The sequence below is a fragment of the Rhineura floridana genome, chromosome 21 (assembly GCF_030035675.1).
Source record: "Rhineura floridana isolate rRhiFlo1 chromosome 21, rRhiFlo1.hap2, whole genome shotgun sequence".
In the NCBI taxonomy this organism is placed as follows: domain Eukaryota; kingdom Metazoa; phylum Chordata; class Lepidosauria; order Squamata; family Rhineuridae; genus Rhineura; species Rhineura floridana.
The window spans coordinates 3,786,627-3,813,306 of NC_084500.1; the positions used below are offsets into that span (position 1 = coordinate 3,786,627).

Consider the following 26,680-nt stretch of genomic DNA (forward strand, 5'->3'; position numbering starts at 1 on the left):
CCCTCTTGACTCGTGTACAAGGCAGTTTCCTCTTTGCCCAAGGGGAGGTCCATCTCTCCGTGGTAGCGCATCTGCTTTGCATGTGGAAGACCCCAGGTGCAGTCCCCAGGCGCCCCTGCTTGAAATCCCCCAGCGCTGCTGCCAGCCAGTGTCGACAATATTGAGCTCGATGCTCTAAAACAGCGCTGACTCCCAATAAGGCACATTCCTCTGATTTTAGGAACAAGAGGCACACTCGCCCCCCCCCAGCTGGCAAGGCGGGGCAGACCACGACCACCGCTCTTTCTCTGTCTTGCAGGCGCCCCAGAGCAGAGCAGAGCAGAGCAGCAGCGGCGCCCAACGGCGAGGCGAGCGCCGGGCCGGCCAATTATACAGGGCCAATGAGAAGCCGAGGAGGGAGGGGCGCCTCCGCCAATCGGGGCGCCCGAGACAAAGCCTCCCGCCCGGAGGCGGAGGGAGCCGGGGCGGTACGAGGCCGCGGATTGGAGGGCGGGCGGGTTACTTTGTTTCAGGGCTCTCCGCAAACAAGCGGCACGTTGGCACCGTCGCTGCAGCTGTTGCGGCAGCGGCAATTTCGCCCAAAAAAAGAGGGAGAAAAAAGCCGCCGGAGAGGAAGGGATGCCGCAGCAGCTGCTGGAAGGGAGGCGCCCGGTGAGGAGCTTCACCTGGTGAATTGCTGGACCCCGAGAGGAGAGCGGCAGCTGGCTGACTGAGCAGGCAGGAGCGGCAGCTTCCTGGCGGAGATCCTCGGCCAGGAGAGGTGGGTGCCTTGGCGTCGGAGGCGCCCTCCGCCCCGGTCCGTTGCAACAGCTGGGAGCCTGGGAGCCAGAGTCCGGCACAGGCAGGGCGGCTGCGGGCTGCCTTCTCTGGCGGCGACGCCTTTGCAGGAGGGGGAGGGCTGGGTGGGGGTGGCACGCCCCAAACCAGGTGGCCTTGGGCAGAGGCTTCGAGCTGGGGAAGGTTGGGGGCAGAGTGCCTCTGAGCGCGCGTGGAGCGCTTTCCCCACGCAGCCCACCGCCAGCGAGCGCGGGGGTGCTCTTGGCCGCGAGGGGGGGGGAGATGAGGGCTGGGCCAGTGGAGGCTGAGCCATTCGGACTAGTGGGGCAGCCGCCCTCAGCCTGCCCTCTGCCAGTCCACACCTGCCTGCCTTCTTAAAGGTAGCCAGTCCAGTCTCAGCGTTGCCCCTTGTTCAACGCAGCAGGGAGGGGGAGGAGGGTGGGGACCAGAACAGAATGAGTTGGCTCATGGCTCCGTCTCCTTTTGGGGCTGGCGGGCTCCCATCCCGTCAGTCTCAGCTGGGCACCAGCCGCCGCCCCTGGGGTTGGGAGATTGCGCTGGGGGGGGTCTGTTCTCCCTAACCCAGGGGTGGTCTTTCAGATGTTGTTGGGATCCTAAGAACGTAGAAAGCTGCCTTGTGCTGAATTGGGCTCTTGGGCTACTTCGCTCAGGATTGACTACTGCAGGGATCGCCAGCGTGGTGCTCCCTAGACGTTGGGACTCCCAACTCCCTTCAGCCCAGGCCAGCATAGGCGATGGTCAGGGCTGGTGGGTGGGAGCTGTAGCCTGGGGACGTCTCTGCCTTTCCTTGGTCTGTAATGACCGGTAGTAGCTGTCGGGTTTCAGGGAGGGAGTCTTTTGTCAGCCCTACCTGGAGGTGCTGGGGATTGGACCTGGGACCTTCAGGTGCTCTCCCACTGAGCTGTGACTGGCATGAGCGGGGGTGATGGGAGTTGTACTCCAAGAACTAACTGCACACATTCAGCTGTTTGAAGCGCTGTCCTGCAACCTTGGGTCCCCAGATGTCGTTGGACTACATTTGTGTATGCGGTTTTAGCTAATGTATACGTTTGTTTATGCTATTTCTCCTAATGTAATGTATTTTGTATGTTTTTTTCATTCATATATTCATTTTTATGCACACTTTCCCCCAACATACACATGTTTGTAAACGTTGGTTGGTTGGCGCATTGCAAAATTCAGATAAGTACAAATTTCAAAGGATGGCTGGGTTTTGGTTCTTATTTTGTTTCGGAAAGTGTGAATTTGCTAGATGCAGCTTTAAATGCAAACTGAATTGAATTCCCCCCCCCGTATCAACTTTCAGACTAGCCTACCTTGCAGGGTTCTTATGAAGATTAGGTCTGAGCTCTTTGGAGGTTAGAGTGAGACACTAATTGAGCCCTGCTGATCTGTTGTTTTTGTCGTATGTGGCCTGGCTCTCACTGGAATCAGCTTCATGAAGTTTTATCCTCTGTTTACAGATATATCCAGGGATATAAAAAGCAAAATAGTAAAACAGTAGAGCCGGAAAACCGTGATTAATCCCTCCAGTTTTGCTCTGCTAGTTTAATTGGAAAGAAAACCCTGGTTTCAGTTGAGTCCTACGTAGACAGAACCAAACGTCTTACTAAGAGTCTGTGTGGTGTAGCAATTGAAGCATTGAACTGCGGAAGTGGGCCAGTACACATCCCCGCCCCACTTGCTTCCTGGGTGACCTTGAGCCAGTCGCCGTCCTTCAGATTCACCTGCCCCATGGGGTTGTCCTTTGACCCACCTTGTCTGTCTACTTGCTGACTTCATGCAAGCGATGAAGTGGGCTGCATTCTGCGAAAAGCTTCCGCCAATCTCAAGTTTTGAAGGCCAACCTGTTTTGGCCTGTGGACCGCCGTCTCCCTTGGCTAACCCTCCAGGGGTTGTAAGCCAGTAGTTGGTGTGGTCACCACATACACGCAGCCTCCCCTTCTCATTGGATCTAGGTAGATCAGCTAAGGAGGGGGTTATGCAGTGGTGCCTGGTTCCCATTGGAATTGGTGGGGCGGAAAGCAAAATGCCCAGCTGAGGTGCATCCAGAGCCAATGACAGTCGAAGCCAACTCGTTCTAATTTTGCCTTTGTCCTTCCCCTGTTGAGTTCTACAAGGGGCAGTTTTGATACTGGGGGGGGGGCTGACAGTCAGGGCCACCCTCCTGGACTGGTTGTAAATATGAAGGCAGGCGGGGGCTTGCTGAGGGTAGACTGAGGTGGGGGGTCAGGGCCCAGTACCCCAATGGGCCAGCCTCTGTGGGCTATTGTCACCTCCCCTCTGAGTGAAGAATCTGTCTGATGATGGGGAAGAGGGTGATTTGCATCCCCCTCTGACCGCCTCAGTGATGCGTCCTCCTCAATTTATTTATTTATTTATTTATTACTGCCAAAATGGGCGAGGTGGAGGAGAGAAACTGAGAGTTAGCCACCTTTGCTTCACGGTGTCGCGAATCTTCTCTCTCTGTCTTGTCTTCTGGGACAACTGTTTGCGATAAGCTGATGAGGCGTCTTACTGAGCCAGTCACACTTTCTTGTTATTATATATTAGATTGATATCCCCCCCTTCCTCCCAGTAGGAGCCCTGGGCAGCAAACAAAGACACTGAAGACACTCTGAGACATTGTAAAAACAGACTTTAAAATATATCACAACAAAACATCCTTAAAAAACATTAAAACGCATGCTTTTCTGAGTCCTTTTGGACTGCCGATTTGGGTGAGTGGCTCACTGTCTGTGTCAGGGCTGTGGAGTCGGAGTCGTGGAGTCAGAAGCAATTTTGGGTGGAGTCGGAGTCGGAAGCAATTTTGGGTGGAGTTGGAGTTGGTAAAAATGTACTGACTCTGACTTCAAAATAAAATTAATATTTTAATATAATACATTAATATACATTTGCCATTTATGAAGGAGTTGGAGTCGGACAGTAGAAAAATAGAGGAGTTGAAGTCGAAGGTTCGACATACCGACTCCACAGCCCTGGTCGGTGTGAGGGGGCACCAATTAATGCCTCGGTCTCCTCCCTGATACATTTTCTCCAGCTTGTGATTTTTTTGTAGGGGGGAAGGAAAAATCTCCAGTATCGCACCCCCCTGCCCCAATCCTCCTGTCCAGACAGCACCTCCTGGAGATGATTCCATTATCTCCTTTTGTGTGTGGAGGGGAGTCATAGTGGGAGGACCTCAACCTTTTTTCCCTTTCCTTTTTGCTTTCGGTTCAACTTCCAAGGATGCCTCCTATTTTTGACTCTCTTCCAGGATAGATTGGATCCCCTTTGCTTGTCATAGATGCCTTTCGTTTTTGGCACGCCGTCGGTTTGCAGCACTCCTGAGGTTCTGAGTGCTGGTGTGGCTCAGTTTTGTTTTCGTGATGATTTGGCAAGCCTCTGGCATTTTCCACCTGTTCCCTTTTACCTGCAGAAACTGGTTTCTCCAGTGCTTGATGGAATATAAAACAGGATTGCTGGGTTTGAGGGCAAGTTGCAGATGCATTGGTGTTTTTGGGAGTGGAATCATTTAGTACTTAAGAGGCAGGAAAGGTCTCAAAATCTTCCTTCCCTCCTTCTGCCGGGTTAATGCTTCTTGTTTTACTGTGTTTTTTCTGTCTCCTGGTGTAAGGGCTTGTGGTTTGCCTACCTATATTACACAAGCATGTCGTAGCCACAAAACCGTATCCCAGTCCAGAGCTATGTTTGTTAAAGTTTTTTTTTTCTTAAAGATTTTTTTAAAATATGTTTTTAAGTTTTCTTGTTTTACAGATGCTTTTAGCATTTTGCTGTTGCCCTGGACTCCTTCTGGGAGGAAGGGTGGGATATAAATTGAACAAACAAACAAATAAAATAATTCCCTGGTCCCTGAAAGAAAAATGGGAAGCACGTTCCCCTCTCAGCCCTATTCTTATTTTAAAATAAAAGACAATAAAATTGAGTGTGTCTCTCTGATTCCTGGAGGAACTGTCCAAGAAGCCCACCGTAGTGCTTTCGAATGAGTCAGCGATCTGGGTGTGCCTCCTGATTTGGGAAAAAGGCAAGCCCAGAGCAGTGATTCATGCAACAGGCAGCTTCTTTGGAAGTTACCTCAAAAGCAGCAGTTGTCAATTTTTTTTCTCACTGCTGGGGTTTTTGGCAACACACTTAATAGACTTTTTTATTTTTAAAAACCTTCATCGCTGCTATCACTTTCAAACCAGCTGTGTATTATGAAAATCATGGGCCCAAGATCAGGCTGCACAACAGGGCCCTTTTTAAAAACCGATATATTTTTAAGGGGAAAATTAGATTGCACCAGAGCTGTGCTTCTGAAAATCGTGGGCTCCAGGTCACAGCCTTGTTAGTCCATAATCTAGCCCTGGTCGGAATGACCTGTATTTCCATTAGCAGAAAAATAAAATAAAACCAAGTGCTGGGCCTAGTACAGATATTCTCAACTGCTCTGCAAACCTTTTGCAGACCATCTGAACCGAACTCACCACTAAGCTGTTTTTTATTCTGCACAGCCTTTCTTTCCTCTGACAAGCTCAAGGTAACATGATTCTGTCCTTATCTTTTGTTATTATAACAACCCTATGAGGTAGTCTCAATTGAGAGAGGAGAGTACCATTGACCCCGAGACTTGATGTCCAGCTAACTGTATGGTTGGGTGGGGATTTTATCTGCTCTTGATATTCCGCCCCAACCTCTCTCATCGCGGTAGCTATCACAACACAAGCCCAACGGGCCATCCAGTGAAGCAGAAGGTCGGCAGATTCAGGACAGACAAATGAAAGTACTTTGTTGCCCAGCACGTAGTTAAAAGTGAGGAATTTGCTCTCGCAAAATGTAGAGGCAGCCACCAAATCGGATGGCTTTATAAAAGGACTGGACAAATTCATACGGGGTGAGGATTTCAGTGGCTACTAGCCACAATGGCTAGGTTCTCTCATAAGAACTTAAGAAGAGCCTGCTGGCTCAGGCCAGTGGCCCATCTAGTCCAGCATCCTGTTCTCACAGTGGCCAGCCAGATGCCTCTTTGGGGAAGCCAACAAGCCGGACCTGAGCGCAACAACAACTCTCCCCTCTTGTGGCTACCGGCAACTGGTTTTCAGAAGCATACGGCCTCCGACTGTGGTGGCAGAGCATAGCCATCATGGCTGCTAGCCACTGATAGCCTTATCCTGTCCCCGCTGTCGGAGGCTGTGCGTTGCTGGAAATCATGAGTGGCTTGTGGGCTTCCAAGAAGAAGCATCTGGTTGGCTACTCAGAGGCTGGACTAGATGGGCCACTGATCCAGAGGCCAGGTTCTTCTGATGTTCTTTCACCTGCTATCCTGCAAAGGTTGATGGGCTGCAGCTCTCCTCACCGCTGACCACTGGCCATGCTGGCTGTGGTCTCAGCTGCAGGATACATTGAAAGCGGTGCCATGCCACTGGAAACAGTCATGGCTTCTCTCAAAGAATCCTGGGAACTGTAGTTTATGAAGGGTGCTGGAAGTTTCTAGGCGACCCCCTATTCCATCCCCCCAAGCTACAGTTCTCAGCGTGGTTTGATGATCCATTAAATCTAATACATGCAGTGTGTACGCCAGGAATTGTAGCTCTATGAGGGGAATAGGGGTCTCCTTACAACTCTCGGCACCCTTTACAAACAACACTCAGTTGACTCGATGGTCTTATAGGCCCCTTCCAACTCTACTGTTCTATGACTCTGTGACTCTGTACGCTTTCCAGGATGCCTTGGGGTATGCCATGGCTGTTGAAAGTGGTATAATACTGCTTCAAATGTCTGGTGCAGATGGGCCCCAAGCGTTGGAATTCCACAACATCTGGGAGTCACTTAGCTGGAGAGAACAGCAGACCACACTGACACTCTGTCTTATGAGTAGCCAGAATGGTGCCCTCCAGATGCGGCTTGATGCCAGCTTCCATCGCCTGTGAGGACTGTCTGCTTTGCTGACGGGAATTGAAGTTTACAAAGCTGACAGGATACTACATTGACTTCCTCTGCAGAGGCCCCGAGGAGTATCCATTCTTTATTGCGTGCCACTGCGACACCCTTTGCTTGAATTGGGATGGAAAGGGCAGCGCTCTTGGCCCTGCATGGTTTGGCGGCGTGGTTGAGCTAGCCTCCATGAGGTGTCTCTCTTGTCCCGGGGGTAAAGGTACCGTAGGACACTAATGCCTGCAAGCGCTGTCTCCCATCGCTAGGGATGGGCGAGGAATTCGATTCAGCTTGCATTTCAAGCTGAATCTATTGAACTTGCACTTTCCGAAACAGGAGGAGAAACGAAACTCCAGCCACCCTTCGAAATTTGCACGTGCAGGAATTGTGCAATGCAGTTCGCCGACCGACCAGGGGTTATAAAAATGCATTATATTTTTTGGGGGGGGGAATGTGCATAAAAATGAATATAGGAGTGAAACTAACATAGAAAAATGCCTAAATATGATGAGAGATGGCTTGCAAGAATGTGTACATGAGTCAAAACTGCCTACAAGAATGTGTTTGCTCAGAGGAACTCGCGCTGAAATGGTGGAGAATTTTCAGGAGGATTAAAAAAAATTGCAGATTGCTGTAGAAATGTGGAGTACTGAATTTAAGACTGGAGAAACTGAGAGAACGTTGACAGAACTTTGCATCCCTCCCTGTAGCAGAACAGCACATCCAGCCGTGGTAAATGCTGCAGTGCCTTTCTTCAGACCAGGAAGGTTTTGAAAGCTTTGGAGGTGTTCCAGCTGCCTCCCCCACCTTTCAGGATTTTTTTTTTTGGGGGGGGGGAGGACAGACCATTGCAGCACATCAGGCTTTCTGGCTGGGGTATGAAAAAGGAGCACAGTTTAACCTCTCTTACTAATGGAGAAAGCCAAGAAAATTGTGTCTGAGCTCTGATGAGTTGCTCCTTGAACATCAAAAGATGCACCAGTCAGATTAAATTGAAATTGGAAGCAATAATTCTGTGCACTGCATGTATTAGATTTAAGGGATGGGGAAACCTTCTCAGTTTTGGTTTCTCGTTTTTCCACGCTTCAGCTTTTCACTCTTCCGTATCAGTTTGCAATTAAAAGAAAAAGTCCTCATGAAAATTGATTGGTGCAAAATTTATTTATTACTATTTATTACTAGTATTAGTCGCTTTTTTTCTACAATAGAACTCAAAGCGACTTACAAGAAGGAAGCAAAAGCACAATAATTGAAATAGCTTGCAACAAAAGCAATGACACAAAACAATTTCAAGCAAAACAATACAACCATAACAGAAAAAATGACAAAACAAAATTGAGTGCAACTTTCTTCCAAAAGACACATGATTGCAAAGCAATTTTTCTTAAGGTAACTTGTTTTTGTTAATACATGCCTTTTAATGCGCACTTCACCCTAGTTTATGTGCTTTTGTACTTGGCCAGAGAACTACATTGCAAACTTCGGATGAGTGAACGTTTTGAAGGATGGCTGTTTTTTTCTTTGCATATTGTTTTAGAAACTGCATGTTGGGTAGGTCTGCTTTAAAATGCAAACGGAATCAAATTTCTCCCCTGTCCCTAATTTCTCTTCCTGTTTGCTTGGGATTTGGCGGAATGGCTATGTTGTGGAAGCCGTTGTTTTTGGAAAGGACCATCTGAATCTTTATATCTGAGCCTGATCATTGAGGTCATCTGGAGGAACACTGTTAGTTGTCTCCTCCGTTGCAGAGGGCCAACTGGCATCGACCAGCAGTTGAACATCTAGTGGCCCTAGTCCCATTCTACGGAACATTTTTCCAGCAGAGATTTGACAGGCATCCTCACTGTTGATTTTCAGGCATCTCTGGAAGGCTGTTTTGTGCTGTCAGGCCTATGCAGTTGTTTAATTTTTGTTTAACAGCCAGTTATTTTACTGATTGTTTTGCGTTGTTTTTAAAAGCTTTTATGTTGCTGTACACTGCCCTGATGCTTTACAAGAGGGCTATGTATAAAGATTTTCATGAGTAAATATAGTGTTGCGCTGAAAAAAAGAGAGATTGATTATAATTGTTTTAACTTGTGGTGTAGATTTTAGGAAACTGTGTTAGCTGTGCTGCAGACTTTTCGTTGACAGGGAGGCTGTTGATATTTTAATAAGGAAATGGAAAGTTGTTGTACACCTTTTGGAAGATGGGAAATTGGGGGTCCCTACCTTGGCAAATACTGGACAGCCAAGGTCAGCTAAAAACACTTTTCCTGACTGAGCTGAAGGACAAGATAGGGCCTCCCTCAATTCCGTGTACAAAAACTGACCCTGCTGACAGTTGAATCTTTCTCTAGCTCTTCCTCAATTGCATTTGAGCCCAGCAGATTGGTTTAAAACACTGTTCTTCAACCCTGGATCTCCAGATGTTGTTGGAGTACAAGTCCCATTATCCTTGGCCACTGGCTGAGCTGGCTGGGGTTGATGGGAGTTGTAGTCCATCAACATCTGGGGACCCAAGGTTGAAGAACATTGGTTTAAGAGGTTCTGGGCAGGCAGTGTCAGTCACAGCTCCGCCAATGTCCTGCCTCTATGTCTCAGGTTAGGGCTAGTCCTATGGATGACTATATCAATGATGATTTGGAGAATTTGGAATGTGCTATAGGACCTTGCATCTTCTTCTCCATGCGGGGGGAGGGGGGAGGAAATACAAGGTCCTATATCACATTAAAGCATCATTTAGCCTGGATCGGAGAGACCGAGGCACTTACAGGCAGATTTGCAAATTGCAGTTTAGAGGTAAAGCTTCATTCACCCAATTTGGATACTATTATGAACTATATTTAGAGCAGCCTGGAAGAGGGAACTGGTGCACAAGAGGGATGAAATTAGGAATGGGGATGAAATTTTGATTCAGTTCACATTTAAAGGTGACCTTCCCTAAGTCCCCACTTTTAAACAAACCACAGTTCATGTTTGCATCCAAACCTTGAGAACTGTGGTTTGTTGAAGGTCTAGTTAGTAAATGAGCTAGGAGCTGAAACGATACTTGGATCCTGGCTGGTTCTCATTACGTAGAGTTTAAACAAACCACACTTTCCTGCGTTTGGCTGTAGCAAGGAAACTGGCTTGTCTAAAAGAGGAAAGGAAATCTTCTGATGTCCTCATGGTTACGAAAGAGAAGGGGGAAGTGGGGAAGCGTTTGAGCCTCAGACTTTCCCGTTACATCTGGATCAGGCTCGCTGTCTTAGATTTCTATTCATATTCTTGTCATTTGCTTGCAAATACTTGTTTGGTTGTGAAATGGCCTTGAGCAAAAAGAGCTCATCTCTATGTAACATTTGATTATGATGATGATGATTATAATAATACATCAACTCAACTGCATGAAAATGGTGTTTTTATGCATTGTTAAGCATCTGCAATGTGGCACTTAGCAGAGGTGGATACAAATGAATGAACAGAGTCAAGGTCTAAATGAGCATAATATATTTCTATCACGTAGGTATGTAAGAATTTTAAGATGCTACAAAAAATAGGTCTCTGGCTGGTAGCCAACAGAATGTGCAATAAGGAACAACAATACGTATTTTACAACAGTGTGTAATATCACATACGTCACTGCACTGAACATAAATGTGTTCTAAAATATCTGGCTGTGCTGACTAAATGTCTTTCAAATACTAATTCCACTGCAAGCAATGGAACACAAAGGTTTGTTAGCCCCAGATCCTTGGAATCCAGAAGGTGAAAAATGCTTAGAGTAGTCCCCAGTAGTGGTTGGGGGCCCCATATCAGTGGCGCAGTGGAATCCACTCTGGGTTTCAGTCCAGACTTTCAAGGAGCTGTCCAAGGTTCTGCAATCTATTCCCAAAATTGATATATTCCCAAAAAATGAGATTCAGCACCTCAGACAGGCCCCGTGGATTCCACAGTGGTGACATGGAGCCACCGGCCACCACTGGTACCCCCTTTGAAATTAATGAACCTAAGTTAGTCATGTTTGTTAACTTGACTAGGTCTACTCTGAGTAAGACTAGCATGGAATACCACTCATTGTATTATGAATAACCTGCCAAACCTGTTTCGATTTAAACATTCTTCGTCAGTGGCATCCAGGTGAAGGAGATCTCCTTGTGCGTGTGCTTACATAGTTATTAAAAATATGTAAAAAAAATTGATAATGTAAAACATGAATCTCTAATATTTCGAATATACTTGAGTAAAATCTACCTAATAATGTATTATGCTGCTACAGATTCAAAGTTTGAGGAAAAAACCCTCAAAAGCTCTTCTGCAGTACAATAACATGCAAGCCCCTGTCGGAAATATTTTCTCCAGGTTGTTATAATTCAACTTATTTAAAAACATATACTTTAAAAAACAATATCCCCTCCAAAAACTTTTTTAAAAAACTCATGAATGACTCTTAATCTTCACGCTGTGCTGTTCTGGATCAAGGACTGGCACATTCACATCCCATATAATAATTCTGTACCTGGTCTTGGAAATGGATCCTGATAGTAGACTGGTCTGATGCAACATTTGCACGAAAATACATGGGCTTTAGAGGTGGGATAGCCTAGTGGTAAAGCACACACTTTGCATGCTGAAAGTCCCAGACATCTCTAGTTAGGGCTGCGAGAGACCTTTGCCTGGAACCTTGAAGAGTTGTTGCTGGTCAGTGTGGACTCTGTTGGGTTAGATGGGCCAATGGTCTAACTCTGTGTTCATTAGGAGCATGTTTAGGGCTTTTTAAAAATCTTTTATTTGCAAATATAACAAACGATTTTTAAAAAGATAAAACCATTAACAAGAATATTCTATCAATTCTAATTTAAATACATAAATGAATATATCACTGAACACTAAATTCAGACCATGGTATTTCTGATCTGTATGTATGGATGTGAAAGTTGGACAGTGAAAAAAGGGGATAAGAGAAAATCAACTCCTTTGAAATGTGGTGTTGGAGGAGAGCTTTGCACATACCATGGACTGCGAAAAAGACAAATAATTGGGGGTTGGGACAAATTAAACCAGAACTGTCACTAGAAGCTCAAATGATGAAACTGAGGTTATCATACTTTGGACACATCATGAGAAGACGTGATTCACTAGGAAATGCTGGGGAAAACGGAAGGGAGTAGAAAAAGAGGAAGGCCAAAGAAGAGATGGATTGATTCCATCAAGGAGGCCACAGACCTGAACTTACAAGATCTGGACAGGGTGGTTCACAACCGATGCTCTTGGAGGTTGGTGATTCATAGGGTCGCCGTAAGTTGTAACCGACCTGAAGGCACATAACACAAAGGTGAATATAAGCAGTCCACATAGATACCTAAGCGAGACTGTTGAATACAATTCATGCGTTTCGAATGTAAACTGCGTCATAGCTCAGTGGTATGACCACCTGCTTTGCACCCAGGAGGGCCCAAGTTCAATCCCAGCATCTCAAGATGTGGCTGGAAAAGACTCTGCCAGTGACTGTGGGCAATACTGAGCTAGACAGACCGACTGTCTGACTCGGTATAAAGTAGCTTCCTATTTTCCCGTGAAATATTTTTCTGTTAGGAAAGAGGATGTAGCCTCTCCTCTTCATAAACCAGAGTAAATATTTTAAAAAATCATGCTGTATCCCAATATAAATCCCAGGAAGGGTCTCGCTTTGTGCGCCGGCTGTTCTGGCACAAACGGTGTACAAAATGACAAATGGCCTTCATGTGGGTGGCGCAGCTTCCTTAATGAGATAACCGGACAAGGAGAGATGTCTCTGCTGCAGCCTGTCTGGCCCGGCTGCACATTAGCACCATCTCCTGATTGCGACAGAGCTGGTCTCTTGTTAGCGCTTCACATTTATTTTCTCGGAAGCATTTTGGTGACAGAGATGTGGTCCTCCCCCCCACTGCAAATCCCCGGTTGGAAAACTCTACGAGAAATGTAGCTAATTGGATTTCTGTGTCGCCTGCCACATTTATTTATTTAACTGGCATGCTTACAATGGTGACCCCTTTTAGGATGCACACCTTAACGTGGTGAGGGGGGTTGAGAGCATTGAAGAAGCTGAGGGCAATGCCGTCAGGAGTCTAGACCAAGAGGCTAGGCTGCTAGCAGGGGCACCCAAGGCAGAATGGTCACCAGACTAAGATGCATCCAAACTCAGAGGAAGGCAGTGGTAAACCACTTCTGAATACCTCTTACCACGGAAACCCTATGAACAGAGTATCAAAAATGCAGCACAGATGCTCTTGGAGGTCACTGATTCATTGTTGGTGTTGTTATGTGCCTCCAAGTCGACTGTGACTTATAGCGACCCTATGAATCAGTGACCTCCAAGAGCATCTGTCATGAACCACCCTGTTCAGATCTTGTAAGTTCAGGTCTGTGGCTTCCTTTATGGAATCAATCCATCTCTTGTTTGGCCTTCCTCTTTTTCTACTCCCTTCTGTTTTTCATTTGTCGCCATAAGTCGTAATCGACTTGAAGGCACATAACAGCAACAATTACAATGGTGATATCCAATGTTCTGCGTACCTGGAGCAGTAGGCAAGACAGGTGGGAAAAGTGTGCCCCTTGATTGCCCCAGCACAGCCTTGCCCCTGTACCCTTTACTCCCCAGTTGCTTATTCTCCCCTCATTTAAAGATACAGTAGAAAAATCTCCAAGTCCTATAGTTGGGTTTCAGCCGTTCAACACATCCCACACCAGCTGCTGCAAGCCTCTGGGAGATGGCAGGCTGTGCAATACACTGTGCCTTTGTTCATTTGCAAAGCGGTATCCCACCCCCTGCCCTGGGGAAAAGGGCTTCCGGAAGAGCGAACGCTTAAAACCAACGATCATCTTATTAAAAGCAACAGAAGGTTTGCACAACATGAGCTGCAGGGGTGATGTAGAAACCATTAAAAAATATCCATTCCTGTAAGTTAAAACAATGTTGGAATCAAGGCTGTAGTTTTTTTGGGAGCAGGGTCCCTCTGTCCCCAGTGTCCTACGAGCCAATCGGCATGAAAGGGGAGTGTGTTAGCTACTGAGAATCATAGAATCGTAGAGTTGGAAGGGGCCTATAAGGTCATCGAGTCCAACACCCTGCTCAATGCAGACATCCAACTTAAAGCATATCCAGCAAGTCATCTTACTTATCAGGACTGGCAGTTTGGGGGCAAACTTGGAAGAAGATAGGCATGCAGTCAAGCATATTCATTAGGATGGGGGGTCTGCAAGGCCAAAAAGAAAAAAAAAGTAATGCAAGATAGGGGAGTCTTGTCTTTGAAAATGGTCTGGAAACTTCATGTACTTCAGATTTTAGGGTTACTCCTGGATTCCACATAGTTGCTGAGTCTTCTAACCTGCTTCCTTGTCTTTTCCTTCTGACTTGAGCCAATCAGAGTAAAAGAAGATGAACCAGACACTGAGAAGACTCTTCTGAGTAGCTAACACTCTCCTGTTTCATGCTGATTGGCTCCTAGGGACGTCTGATGTTGTTGGGGAAGACGTTAACAAGGATCTCATCCCAGCAGCAAAAGGGCGGGCATGGCTGTGATTATGATGAAGGGACCCTGCACTCCTGAATTTGCTGCTGCGTTGCTGATTGGAATACATAACAGGCCTGGGCCAACAATAGTTTAAAACAGTCTTCCTATGGTGCTAAAAACAAGATGACAAAGTTGGCACTAGAGGGGCCTTTCTGGAAAGGGGATTCCAAAGATGGGGTGCTACCACTGAAAAGGCCCAGCCTTGAGTTACCACCTATGTTGCCTAGGATCAGAGGTGGACAAATCTTTTCAGAGTTCAGTGCCTCATTACTTGGGGGGGAGTGGTTGGGGGTCACATACCATTGACAGTGGTTGGGGCCAAAGCAAAGCGGTGGATGGGACTCCATTCTCTCCCCCTTTATCTTTCTCTTCTTTTATCTTCCGTCACCTGTTCATTCTCTCTCTCTCTCAAAACTAGGGATATTCGGGAGAAATCTGATGCAGTTTGCGCTTACAGGTGAAGGTGTCAAATTTGCACTTTCTGAAACAATTTGAGAACCAAAACACAGCCGTCCTTCCACATTGGCACTTCTCTGAATGTTGCGACGCAGCTCTCAAGCCAAGCAATATGTACAAAAACGCTTATTTTAGGGGAACGCGTGGTATAAATGGAATACCTTCGCAAAAATAGCATGCAACCGTGCATTATAATTGGAGAAATTGCTGGCAAACGCACACCCGTTAGTCAAAACTTCAGACAAAAATGTGTTTATGGGGAGAAATTCACGCTAAAAGGCTGAAGAATTTTCATGAGGATTTTTTTTTAATTGCCAATTGTTGCAGGCGTGTGGAGAACTGAATTTCAGAAGGAAAAATTAGGAACTGAAAGGACCGAAATGGACAGAGCCTTCCTTCCCTACTCACAATATGTACACACACACACACACTTGTACGCACTCGCTGCCACGCATCCCCTTGCACCCCTCCATTCCTCCTCTTTCCTTTATTCTCTCTCCAAAGGAAGTGGATGGCTGTATGGAGTCTGATGGCCACGGGTTGCCCACCTGCGCCTTAGACGGTAGTGGAAATGTTAGAAGAGCCTCTGTAGATGATTTCGGGGTCTGCGCAGGTTCATGTAGGGACAAGTGGTCCTTGAATTATGATGGTCCAAAGCCTTAGAATTCATGCACGTGGCTTTAACAAACATGCGTGCTAGCGACAAGATATGCCCGCCCACTTCTCTGCCATGTAACTTCTAGAAACTTTAGGGAAGTGTCTGACCCTTGACAAATAACAACTAACGCCAAACAGATTTTATAAGAAGGCACCCAGATAACAAGGCCAGTGAGTTACAGTGGCCAGGCACCACAAAAGTAGGGAGCGTCCCTGGTAAATAGAAAGAGTTTTGAGTGTATATGAGCACGCTTAGGACATGTAAAGCCTTGAACAGGATCTTTAGGAAGCCTTCAGCTTAATCTCAAAAAATTATAATTGCCAGTGCAGGGAATAATCTTCTGTCACTGCAACCGGGAGTTATAGCCTTCAAGAAAATGGCTTTAAAGCTGGCAGCCGCAAGGGGGAACGTTGATGTGGGTGGTTTTCCTCCCTAATTTCTTGCTGTTGAACAATACTCTCAGCTGCACGCAAAATTTTCCAAGCGTACAAACTAATGAGTCCAATTTTTTTCTTTTTCTTTTTTGGAAATGGCTTTAAAAAAAATTGTAGGGTTTATGCTATGATTAAGTGTGCTTGCACAAAAACAAATTGTCGGAAAGCCATAGGAAAGAAATTGCTTGCCGGTCATGGTGGCTGGTGCTCATTGGGACTGGTGGGGTGGACGGTAGGGAGACCAGCAGTGGGTAAAGTTGGAGCTAATGACAGACAGAGCCACCTGATTGGTTGTAAGAAAGAAGACAGGCTGGTGAGGGCTGGCTGAGAGCAGACAGGTTGGTGGGGCAGCAGGGTTGGCGCCAAAGGGCGGCCAGGTCGGGCTGTGGCTGAGGGCCCCTCGTTAGGGTGGGAGAGTAGCGCTCCCCTTCCGTGATCCGCAGCAGGGTACCTGCCGTGGATTGCACAGATGGAGCTTCCAGGCCACTCTCCCATTTGCTCACTCCACCCACCACTCTCCTGTGTTCTGCTACTGTGCGTGCAGGGCTGCCACCAACCAAGATGGCGGCAGAGGCTTCTTTAAGGTGCTAATGCCCCTACCGCCATCTTGGTTGATGGCAGGCATGTAGCGTACTGCGCATGTGTGCCAACAACCAAGATGGCAGTGGGGGCATCAGCCCCTTAGGGAAGCCCCTGCTGCGATCTTGGTTGATGGCAGCCCTGTGTGCGCAGCATCAGAACACAGGAGAGAGGTAGGTGGAACAGGCAGGAGCACAGGCTGGTGTCCGAGGGCCAAGTCATGCCTGGCACCGGCCCTGTAGCGCAGGGCCCCCTTCGTCCCAGCCTCTACTGCTTGTCCGTGTACCTCAAGGGTCCTTGAAATTGCTTCCAATGCAACAAGGTGTGGAGAGTGAAAGAAATTGGTTTCCTTCTGTTGGGCACAATCCAGAGCCGTCAAAGCTGCAGCAGCAACCTAGCCCAAGATGCTTTTAAGGTTCCGGAAAGGCCAGGCTGGATGATACGTATGAACAGCTTCCTGAAATGTGTTGTTTATACTGAAAAGCACTGTCGCAGGCGGCGCTCGAGAGTGGAAAGGTGGCGGAAGGAGGGGCTGATCAACCCTATCCTCTCCCGTTGTTTTTCCACCCTCCATATCAAGATAAGAAGAGGCCTGCTGAATTCTGCCAAAAGGCCCATCATCCCCAGTATGTTACTCCTGACAGGGGCCAGTTGTAGGTTCCTCTTGTATAGATTTTGTTTTAAAAGAAGCTTCAGAGTGGATGGGCTAAAGTTCTAAATATAAAATACATGTACAAGGAATTTAAGTTTAAAGAGTGGTCCAAGATCCAGAACTTATCAGGTTACTTTTAAAAAGAATTATGTGTGTGCTTTTGGAATTGTTCTATAAGTCCCAAATAGCTCGGGGCCAGGATACCTGAAAGGCCACCTGCCCTTGTGCAGACTTGTAAGATCAGTTCGATCAGGTGCAAGGGAACCTTTGGCCCTCCAGAGGTGGCTGAACTACAACTCCCATCCCTGCTATCTTTTTGGTGCCTTTTGAAGACTTTCCTCTTTCAACAAGCCTCTTAGGTTGAGACCTATCCCAGTCTGTGTCTGTGTTGGAATTGCTTAATAATGTTTTTTAACCCTTTTTTAAAGCTGTTTTTTAAAAAGGTTTTTAATGCTGTTTTGTTTTAATGTATTTTAAGATCTGTTTTTATGATGTTTTACAGTGTTTTCAGCGCTTTGTTTGCCACTCTGGGCTCCTGCTGGGAGGAAGGGCGGGATACAAATTAAATAAATTAAATAAATGAATAAACTCCCATCGTCATGCTCGCAGGGGCTGATGGGAGTTGTACTCCAGCAACCTCTGGAGGGCCAGAGGCTCCCTTGCACCTGACTTGGGTCATCTGAGGAAATCTGCTATTGCCCCTGTATTATGGGATGCCATACCCTCTGCCATTCATGAAGCAGCAACCATTGGATGCTTCAGATATCTTGCGAAAGACTTATCTTTTCCCCCAGGCTTTCCCGGGCCCGTAAGATTGGGCCCTGACTGGGGATGGGCTGGAGCTTAGTGGGGGAAGCCTCTGCCTTGCATGCAAAAGGTCCCAGGTTCAAGCCCCAATGGCATCTCCAGGTAGGGCTGGGAGAGACTCCTGCCTGAAACCCTGGATAGCTGCTGCCAGTCAGTGTAAACAATACTGAGCTAGATGGACCCACGGTCTTATTTGGTATGAGGCAGCTTCCTGTGTTCCTCTGTGTTGAATGCCCTGACGTTTTGGTTGGTTTTACATGTTTGTATAGTGCTGTCTTGTCGCTTTTCGGTTGTGTTGCCGTTTGAACGACATTGCAGCTTTTTACATTGTAAATATTTGAAGTATTTGATATACGAGCTGGTTTACGAATGCTTTCAAGTAACCAAATACGCACCGGGACAATTAGCCCACGCTTTAGCTGATGGGTTTTCTAAAAAGGGAAACGAAAGGAGAGGTTCATAATGTCAGAAGAGACGGACAAAGTCGGATGCCGTTGCGCGCACTCCGCCACGCCTCTCCATCCATCCCTCAGGCTCGGGGCTTGGTATATATTGCAGTGGAGTGCGGAAGTCCTCCACTTCTGCGTCTGTGTTAGAATTGCTTTTAATATGTCTTTTAATATCTGTAACCCTTTTTTAAAAAGATGTTTTTAATGTTTTTTTTAATGTTTTTAACTTTTTGTTTGAATGTATTTTAAGGTCTTTTTATGATGTTTTAAAGTGTTTTTGGTGTTTCTGTTTGCTGCCCTGGGCTCCTGCTGGAAGGAAGGGTGGGGTATAAATAAAATAATAAATAAGCAAATAGTCTGGTAAGACTGTTGGTTGACAGAATAAAGGAACGTATTACTGCTGGGAAATAGTCATTCTGGCTACAGGCATACGTGTGGCTGCTGTAGAGCCACAAGGCTCGCACTTACAGACACTACCGCTGACTTAGAAAGGAAGAGGAAGGAAGTAAAGCCTGAGGGGGAAAAACCAACAAGTAGTTACTAAGCAGGAATCAGGGAGGGAAGGTAAGTTGCCTTTCTGTCTATCGCTCCCCACTGGTTCAAGTTACTTGTTACATGCGTTGGTGCTTTACCCCCGACACTCAGGACTATCTCCAGTCCCCCACCCTCTCCCCAGGTAACACCTCTCACTTCCCTGTGTGAACCTAAGATTGGAAAAATGAGAATCAGCTTTGCGTGACCATGATAGTGTCTGAAGAACCACAGAGTTCCCCAGAAAAACTTCGGTCAAAGGTGTACCATGCTGTTTTATTCTGACTTGGATCGTCTGTCTCTCCGGGCCATTATTGTCTGCTCTGGCTGGCAGCAGCTCTCCAGGGTCCGAGGCGAAGAAAAGTCTCGTCCGTCGTCTTCTACCCGATCCTCTTAAATTGGAAGCGCCGGAGGTTAAGCCTGAAACCTTCTGGAGGCAAAGCATGTGCTCTGCCACTCAGCCACGGTCTCTTTTGGAACGTCCAGAATCTCCTGTCCTAAGTGACACGGGCTGTCCTGTTCAGGAGTGAGGGCCAGGCAAAGTGAAGATGACCACCTCTCTGGGCTTACTTTGGCAACTAGAGAGTCTTGTTTGTGGAATGAGTACTGCTGGCCAGCTGTGTTTTCTAGCTGAACAAAAGCTCGTATCATCCTTGGGCCATTGGCCATGCTGGCTAGGGATGCTGAAAGTTGGCTTTGGTGGCCCATGGGGGGAAGGGGGAGTTTTGGTGATGGTAGGTGGGGTTGGCAAGCAAAGCAAGTAGGGGCAGCAGCCCCTAGTAACTTACAAATGCCTTCTTTGGCGTATTGTCTGTGTTAATCTGCTTACCATGGTGGATTTGCCATTTGTTTGTTTGTTAGTTTAAAGTATTTATATACCGCTTTTCAGGCAGACCGCAGAGAGGAAGCCTTTGTAATAAATCTCTAGTAGGTTTCCTCCTAGGGAAATTGACATCATAAAAGGGACAGCAGGAAGATGAAAAGGCCCTAGCCTTCCTTGAAGTCTGCCTTCCTCCTTGGTGGATAGGAAACAGCTGTGGCAAAGATCTCCTGTATATTTTGGAAAGTTGTTTGCCTGCTTGCTGTGCCTTTGGATGCCTCTTAAGATATTGTTGCCCAGTTTGGCATGATGGTTCCTGAGCACATGTAGAATACAAAACATCCAGAACAATATAAAATACAGTACAATATAGTGCAATATGAAGTACAGTATAAAATAGTGTAATATAGAAGCACTCAGATTCCAGTGTTAAAAGCCTTGGTAAAATATTAAAAGTTATTTCATTATCAATCTATGACAGGCAATGGCGGCTGGATAGAAACTAGCCACTTTAGCTATAACCTGGGGATCTGACAGAAGATCGGATAGGGAAAATTAATTTTCTGTAACATTGGGGTGATAAAACTACGACGGATATAACAAGAGGTGGAGCAACATGTCTGTTTTTACTTCTCCCACCTCACAAGGACATATTTGCTCATGATAAATAACCCTCCTAAATCTTCCTTCCAAAAGTGCCGATGGCAGAATGTTTTATCGAGCTAATGTAAACACTTTTCTGAATTTTGGGACAGTCAAGTTCACTAAATAATTTGCAGGCACAAGTGTCTTCCTGTTATCAGGGAATATTGCAGGCATACTTAAATTATTTTGCAATTCTATATCCCAGATTTGGTGTTGGATACGTATATATAGCAATTCCAACACAGAGGCAGACAGGGATAAGGTCTCTACTTAAAAGGCTTGTTGAAAGAGGAAGGTCTTCAGTAGGTTCTGAAAAGATAACAGAGATGACACCTGTCTAATATTTAAGGGGAGGGGATTCCAAAGGGTCGGTGCCACAACACTGAATGTCCACTTCCAATGTTGTGCGGAACAGACCTCCTGATAAGATGGCATCTGCAGGAAGCCCTCAGCTGCAGAGTGCAGACTGACTGGATATTTAAAAGGTAAGACAATCCTTCAGGTATCCTGGTCCCAAGCTGTGTAGGATTTGTACACCAAAACTAGAACCTTGAACTCAGCCCAGTAGCTAATGGGAAGCCACTGCAATTCTTTCAGCAGCAGGATAACATGTTGGCAATGCCTTGCCCCAGTGAGCAGTCGTGCCACCGTATTTTGCACTACCAATGTGTATTGATGTTGGACTGAACCGTTCAAAACGGCACAGATTTTTGGTTTCTTAGAATGCCTGAGGAATGTTGACTATGAGGCTGCCTTGTTGTGCTGGGAAAAGGGAGCCACTTTCTCAGTGCACAGTGAAGAAGCCAAACTGAGAAAGGGGCATGTGTACATGTGCCCACCCAATTGGAGCTTTGGTCCTGCCCATGTTGAACATGCGGTTGCCAATCAGTGCCCCCTGAGAGAGTTCAGCGGGTGCGTGGGCGGGCAGGGGGATGTTGCCAACCCCTGAAGCAAAGTCTTCATTATGCTGACCTACAGTAAAGGAAGCTTAACTATGGTTTGATGTGACCTCTGAATTTGAAGGGAGAGGGAGCTAGAATGATCTGAGAAACCACAGTCTGGAACTACAGCTGTATGTGGGCTTGCAAACCATGGTTTGTTGCGATGCCTGACTTGACAAACCAGAGTAACCGCCATCACTCCTTGCCCCACAGAGATGGGAAGTGAGCTGTGGAAGAGGCCAGAAAATGAAAGCAGATAAGGAGCCTCTAAACCAGCCTTTCCCAACTAGCGGGCCACCAGATGTTGTTGGACCACAATTCCCATCTTTCCTGACCATTGGCAATGCTCGCTGAGGCTGATGGGAGTTGTGGTCCAACAACATCTGGTGGTCCACTAGTTGGGAAAGGCTGCTCTAAACTGTCAATTGCCTGTCATAATTAGCTTCAAACTGGTGGATAATATAAACCATGGTTTGGTGTGATGCAAGAAAGCAAACTCCAGTCCCAGGTTTTCTCCTGCATAATTCTGGAGCTTCTACGTTTTGTCCATTGACGTCTTAACTTTGTGGGTCTGACCCACCCACTTTGGGAAAGCAACCCCGCCCAGCTGCTTTCTGCAGGAACTATGCATCCTTCCACCCAAAAAGGTTCCTCATCCCTGTCTCAACAGGCTACATGTGAATCCTCTCTTCAGCTTTGCACCAGAGGTGGCTGGCTGTGCAACCCCATCCCATTGACTTTAGCAAGGCTGCGTGGCCGGCTGTTTCCTTCTCCTGGGTGGCCGCTCTTTTCCGCGTTTGTTGCTGAGTCATAAATCAAACCTTGCCTGCTTTTGAGGCGACTGTAGGCCCGTTGCCTGGGGCGAGCTCTTCGTAATGAGAACCCAGCTGCATTTCCCCCTTCTTGATTTATGGGTTCTCCGCAAGCAGATAGGGGGAAGGGGCCTCTTTCCGCTTTATTAATTACAAGTCCTTGTTTGGCAAGTGAACTTTGCCTTTGTAGATTGTTTTGAGAAACTGGTTTCCAGGATAAGAACTCGCGTTTGCACATTTTTTAAAAAATATATATACTCCCTTCCCCCCGCGAGTGTTGTGCTTTAACTTCGCTGTTGCTATAAAGTCCGTGAGTTAACAAAACATCAGCCTACTAGATCTGGCTATGCTGCAAACACTGTTTGCGTTTCGGCAAGCTGGCATTCGTCTGGCTTGATGACACTGCCGCAGGTGGGCGGCAGGTGGGAAATTTGCATTAAGGCACTGTTCCCATCCAACCCCCACCAGCCAGAGCGATCCAAGATGCAGCAAATAAATTTTTGCTGTAAATTTTATGCAAACTAGAGGCATGTCCCATTATACAACAATGCAAATAGAGGCCCTGTCAGATTGTGGAATTCACTCTCCATGGAACTACGTCTGTTCCCCCCATCAGCGTCACTTTGACATCAAGACAGGATGCTTTCCCTTGTCTAGGCCTTTGAGGGGAACCAGATTTCGTCTGCACATCAGGAAAAACCTCCTGTTAGAGCCGTACAACAGTGGAACCCAAGACCTAGGGAGGTGTTGGGCTCTCCAACGCTGGTGGCATTCAAGAGGCAGCTGGACAGTCATCTCTCAGGGATGCTTTAAGTTGGATTCCTGCATTGAGCTGAGGGTTGGACTAGATGGCCTCACAGGACCCTTGCATGAAGGATGATGGGTGTTGAACCATCAAGGATTTTTTTTAAAAAAATCTGCTTCATTTTGTAAATTGTGCCCTTAACTGGCTGTTGTTCATGGGGAGCTTTTGGCCCTCCCAGTGTTCCCATCATCCCATGGGCCATGATTGCTGGGGCTGATGGGACCTGTAGTTCAGCAGCATCAGGACGACTAAAGGCTCCCCACACCTGGTTTATATGATTCAAGAGGCAGCTAGAGAGCCACCTGTCGAGTCTGCTTTAATTTGGATTCCTGCGCTGAGCAGGAGATTGGACTTGATGGCCTTATAGGCCCCTTCCAACTCTACGATTCTATGATCCTAGCCTTGCACCCGGCGTTGCTCAGGAATTCTGAGAAACAAAAAAATCAATGCAGTTTTGAAAGGATCATATTTGATCTAGTGGGGAAGGGCTATGGCTCAGTGGTAGAGCATCTGCCTTGCATGTAGAAAGACCCAAGTTCAAACCTTGATGTCTCCAGGAGGGCAGTGCTGACCAGTGGTCTGCCTCGATCTCAGGCAGTGTCGCCTGTTTCTAGCCAGCTTCCTAGTTGCAGCTCTGTCTGTTAGAAAGGAATGGGCCAAATCCTGAAATTCGGGATGGAGACCTTGTGTCAGTTTTGATTCTTTTATGCATGCTTTCTCCTGACAAATGCAATTTTGCATTTGCCGCCCTGGGCTCGTGCTGGGAGGAAGGGCGGGATATTAATCAAATAATAAATAAATAAATTATAAATAAATAAATCTCTTCTCGATCGTCCCAGAGTGCAGGACACGGAATAATGGGCTCAAGTTGCAGGAAGCCAGATTTCGACTGGACATCAGGAAAAACTTCCTAACTGTTAGAGCCATACGACAATGGAACCAATGACCTAGAGAGGTAGTGGACTCTCCGACACTGGAGGCCTTCAAGAGGCAGCTGGACAGCCATCTGTTGGGAAAGCTTTGATTTGGATTCCTGCATTGAGCAGCGGGTTGGACTAGATGGCCTTGTAGGCCCCTTCCAACTCTAGTATTCTATGATTCTGTGAAATTTTGTAAAAACTCTTTGGTTGGCGAACTGCACTGCAAAATTCGGAGCAGCGTGACTTTCAAAGGATGGCTGCGTTTGGTTCTTGTGTTTCGGAAAGTGTGAATTTGATAGTTCCCCTTCAAATGTGAACTGAATGGACTTTCTCCCCCTTTCCTTCTCCCTTGCATGTCTGAGGGTGACAGAACTACCAAATCTAATTATGGTTGTATAGTCATGTGACCTTTTAGCCTATTTTTATTTGCATGCATTATTTTTTAAAAAGATATGAATGAGCCTCCCATCCCTGGGATTTCACCGCCTGTCCTTTCGCTGATCTTCCAAAACGGATCCGTTTTAAAACATGACCTCTTTCTCTGCACTCCCCCCACTCCGCTTAGATGCAGAAAAGCATCCTGGGAACTGTTCCTAAAAGGAAATGTGATAAATAAATAAAAGTGGACTAACAAGAAGCTAACTGGATGTTGGCAAACTTTCAAAAACAAAACCCTTTAGAAGAGAGGGGAGAGGGAATCTAGTGTGTTTTGCTCCAGAAGCACTTTTTTAAAAAAAATCTCAGGGGGTAACTGTGAGTCTTCAGTCATGATTGCGAGGACCGGTAAGAGCAAAGAATGAACCATAGTTCTCAGTTATTAGCAAATGGCAGATCTATTCATCAATTTGCCCGTTTAATGGTTGATTTAGCTGTATTGCTTTTATCTTAATGTGTGAGCAATGTCCTCTTGTCATGGTTGTATCAGAGTAATTTTTTAATAATTGTGTTGTGTCGTCACCGGCTATCGATATGCAACAGGAATGGGGAACCACTGACCCGGGGGCCAAAGGAAACCCTCATCTGGCCCTCAGGACTCTCTCTGGCCACACCCCTCACTGACCCTGCTTCACACCCCGAGCTTTTAAAAAAATTTGCCTGGCTGAAATGTGTCCTTGAACTCTCAGAATGTCTCCTTGTTGCCAGATTGGAGGATTGTGTGTGTATATATCTTTAAATGACTGATTTATATTTATATTCGGATAATTTTCTTATGTCTACACATTTTTGAAGTCTGTTGATTTTATGGATGTTTTCTCATTTTATGTAAACCTCTTAGAAGTGTTGGTGCCCCCCCTCCCCAAGCAGTATGTAACTCTTGCTAAATAAATAAAATTAACATAAATTTAGACATTTAGCATCTGTGTGGCAGGGTCAAAAGGGATGGATTTCCTATTATTAACAGCCCCAGGCAGGGAAAATGCTGCATCAGTTGAACCCCAACCCCTGCAGTGCAATTAATGGAATAAAAAAACTGGGTAAGAATTAGAAACATAGAAAGTTACTGACTTACTTAAAGTCAGACCATTGGTCTATGTAGCTCACTATTGTCTACACTGGCTGGCAGTGGCTGTCGAAGGTTTGGGCCAGGAATCTCTCCCAGGCCTACTTGGAGATGCCAGGGGTTGAACTTGGGACTTCTGCATGTAAGGCAGATGCGTCCTTGCCGTACAATTAGTATCTTGTTGCTAATAATAAATTGTAAACGCGGCATGTGTTCTGGAGATATATAGATAAGGCTCTCAGTTGGTGTTTGAAATAAAGACGCGCCCACTCTTTGGGCAAAGGTCGTAGCTCAGTTCTTGCTTTGCATGCAAAAAGGTCTCCGGTACGACAATGGGACCGATGACCTAGGGAGGCGGTGAGCTCTCCAACACTGGAGGCATTTAAGAGGCAGCTGGACAGCCACCAGTTGGGGATGCTTTAAATTGGATTCCTGCATTGAGCAAGAGTTTGGACTCGATGCCTTGATTAGTCCTCTTCCAACTCTATGATTCTATCGGGTAAGGCTGGGAGTGCCCTCCATCTGCAACCTTGTTTATTTATTTATTTAACTTATATCCCGCCCGCCCTCCCAGAAGGAACCCAAGGTGGCAAACAAGCAATAAAACACAACAAACATCTTAAAAACAAAGGATCTTCAAAAAACATCTTGGAAAACATCTTAAAAAACAATTCCTACACAGACACAGACTGGGATAAGGTCTCTACTTAAAAGGCTTGATGGAAGAGGAAGGGCTTCAGTAGGCACTGAAAAGGTAACAGAGAACCTGCCTAGCGGGGATAGTTTCTGCCCCCTCGAGTGAGAGACGAGGGGGAGTGCTTGGTAGGAATGTTTTCTTTAGAGTGTGTGTGTATTCCTGTTTATTTGTATGTATTTAGATTTGCATGGAGTGGACGTGTGAATGTGTGTTTGGAATGTGAGACTGAATTTATGTGTGTGCTTGTAGAGTATGGTTTAAGGTGTGCTAAAATAGTGAGCTTGAGTGCATTCGTTTAGAATGTTTTTGTGCTTGATATCTTTGATTAATCTGAGTGTTGATCTTGTAAGGGTGTGCTTGAGTAAGTTGAGTGAATAAAGTGTCGTTTGAGGAAATTCTGTTTGCTATTATAAAGAGGGCTGGCTGTTTTAATTGCTTTGCTTTGTTATTATATATTGATTAAGAAATGAGTTGATTTCCTTTTGTCCAATTTACCATCTTTAGAAAGAAGGTTGATGTTTTTTAACCTGATTTTTATTAATTTTTTATTGAAGCCTAGGGGATTTTTTGTCCAGTTTACTATGTTTACCCTACCCTTCAATAAAAAATTAATAAAAATGATTTTTTTTGGTAATTCTTTCTTATATGCAGTGTTTAAACTAAATCTTGATACTGAAGAGGATGTTCTGATCAGGTATCAATTGTATTTTATAGATTGTGTTTTTGTTGCATTTGCTGTTTAAGATGT

General features: G+C 46.1%; 1 protein-coding gene across 4 annotated transcripts in view; it reads left to right on the forward strand.

Moving 5' to 3' along the window:
- The first annotated feature begins 467 nt into the window (after nt 1-467).
- The window catches only part of CAMKK1 (calcium/calmodulin dependent protein kinase kinase 1), a 117,028-nt gene continuing 90,815 nt past the window's right edge, over nt 468-26,680 (forward strand). For 3 of the 4 annotated variants that reach the window (XR_009759875.1, XR_009759874.1, XM_061605185.1), the window contains exon 1: nt 493-760. The gene's annotated coding sequence lies outside the window, so the exon portion shown is untranslated. Of the gene's footprint in view, nt 761-26,680 lie in introns of all 4 variants that reach the window. The other variant, XM_061605188.1, reaches the window with a different exon arrangement.